Raw genomic sequence first — 2500 nt, forward strand, 5'->3', positions numbered from 1 at the left:
TGGCCCGTTTTTGGGCCGTTTTGGCCAGTTTTTGGCCTGTTCTTGCATTGCGCGGTGACCGTCGAGAGCGGAGCAAAACGTCAGCCATCTCAGCACCCTGGAACCCCCCGGGTGGCACAGGGCTGGATGGGGCTTTCGTATAGCAGGGACGGTGCTGCCTCTCGCTTCGCTCGCTGTCCGCCGCTCGCCGCTCGCTCGTGCAGCCAAAAATGGCCAGTTTTGGCCCGTTTTTGGGCCGTTTTGGCCAGTTTTTGGCCTGTTCTTGCATTGCGCGGTGACCGTCGAGAGCGGAGCAAAACGTCAGCCATCTCAGCACCCTGGAACCCCCCGGGTGGCACAGGGCTGGATGGGGCTTTCGTATAGCAGGGACGGTGCTGCCTCTCGCTTCGCTCGCTGTCCGCCGCTCGCCGCTCGCTCGTGCAGCCAAAAATGGCCAGTTTTGGCCCGTTTTTGGGCCGTTTTGGCCAGTTTTTGGCCTGTTCTTGCATTGCGCGGTGACCGTCGAGAGCGGAGCAAAACGTCAGCCATCTCAGCACCCTGGAACCCCCCGGGTGGCACAGGGCTGGATGGGGCTTTCGTATAGCAGGGACGGTGCTGCCTCTCGCTTCGCTCGCTGTCCGCCGCTCGCCGCTCGCTCGTGCAGCCAAAAATGGCCAGTTTTGGCCCGTTTTTGGGCCGTTTTGGCCAGTTTTTGGCCTGTTCTTGCATTGCGCGGTGACCGTCGAGAGCGGAGCAAAACGTCAGCCATCTCAGCACCCTGGAACCCCCCGGGTGGCACAGGGCTGGATGGGGCTTTCGTATAGCAGGGACGGTGCTGCCTCTCGCTTCGCTCGCTGTCCGCCGCTCGCCGCTCGCTCGTGCAGCCAAAAATGGCCAGTTTTGGCCCGTTTTTGGGCCGTTTTGGCCAGTTTTTGGCCTGTTCTTGCATTGCGCGGTGACCGTCGAGAGCGGAGCAAAACGTCAGCCATCTCAGCACCCTGGAACCCCCCGGGTGGCACAGGGCTGGATGGGGCTTTCGTATAGCAGGGACGGTGCTGCCTCTCGCTTCGCTCGCTGTCCGCCGCTCGCCGCTCGCTCGTGCAGCCAAAAATGGCCAGTTTTGGCCCGTTTTTGGGCCGTTTTGGCCAGTTTTTGGCCTGTTCTTGCATTGCGCGGTGACCGTCGAGAGCGGAGCAAAACGTCAGCCATCTCAGCACCCTGGAACCCCCCGGGTGGCACAGGGCTGGATGGGGCTTTCGTATAGCAGGGACGGTGCTGCCTCTCGCTTCGCTCGCTGTCCGCCGCTCGCCGCTCGCTCGCGCAGCCAAAAATGGCCAGTTTTGGCCCGTTTTTGGGCCGTTTTGGCCAGTTTTTGGCCTGTTCTTGCATTGCGCGGTGACCGTCGAGAGCGGAGCAAAACGTCAGCCATCTCAGCACCCTGGAACCCCCCGGGTGGCACAGGGCTGGATGGGGCTTTCGTATAGCAGGGACGGTGCTGCCTCTCGCTTCGCTCGCTGTCCGCCGCTCGCCGCTCGCTCGTGCAGCCAAAAATGGCCAGTTTTGGCCCGTTTTTGGGCCGTTTTGGCCAGTTTTTGGCCTGTTCTTGCATTGCGCGGTGACCGTCGAGAGCGGAGCAAAACGTCAGCCATCTCAGCACCCTGGAACCCCCCCCGGGTGGCACAGGGCTGGATGGGGCTTTCGTATAGCAGGGACGGTGCTGCCTCTCGCTTCGCTCGCTGTCCGCCGCTCGCCGCTCGCTCGTGCAGCCAAAAATGGCCAGTTTTGGCCCGTTTTTGGGCCGTTTTGGCCAGTTTTTGGCCTGTTCTTGCATTGCGCGGTGACCGTCGAGAGCGGAGCAAAACGTCAGCCATCTCAGCACCCTGGAACCCCCCGGGTGGCACAGGGCTGGATGGGGCTTTCGTATAGCAGGGACGGTGCTGCCTCTCGCTTCGCTCGCTGTCCGCCGCTCGCCGCTCGCTCGTGCAGCCAAAAATGGCCAGTTTTGGCCCGTTTTTGGGCCGTTTTGGCCAGTTTTTGGCCTGTTCTTGCATTGCGCGGTGACCGTCGAGAGCGGAGCAAAACGTCAGCCATCTCAGCACCCTGGAACCCCCCGGGTGGCACAGGGCTGGATGGGGCTTTCGTATAGCAGGGACGGTGCTGCCTCTCGCTTCGCTCGCTGTCCGCCGCTCGCCGCTCGCTCGCGCAGCCAAAAATGGCCAGTTTTGGCCCGTTTTTGGGCCGTTTTGGCCAGTTTTTGGCCTGTTCTTGCATTGCGCGGTGACCGTCGAGAGCGGAGCAAAACGTCAGCCATCTCAGCACCCTGGAACCCCCCGGGTGGCACAGGGCTGGATGGGGCTTTCGTATAGCAGGGACGGTGCTGCCTCTCGCTTCGCTCGCTGTCCGCCGCTCGCCGCTCGCTCGTGCAGCCAAAAATGGCCAGTTTTGGCCCGTTTTTGGGCCGTTTTGGCCAGTTTTTGGCCTGTTCTTGCATTGCGCGGTGACCGTCGAGAGCGGAGCAAAA

The sequence above is a fragment of the Musa acuminata genome, unplaced genomic scaffold (assembly GCF_036884655.1).
Source record: "Musa acuminata AAA Group cultivar baxijiao unplaced genomic scaffold, Cavendish_Baxijiao_AAA HiC_scaffold_63, whole genome shotgun sequence".
NCBI lineage: Eukaryota > Viridiplantae > Streptophyta > Magnoliopsida > Zingiberales > Musaceae > Musa > Musa acuminata.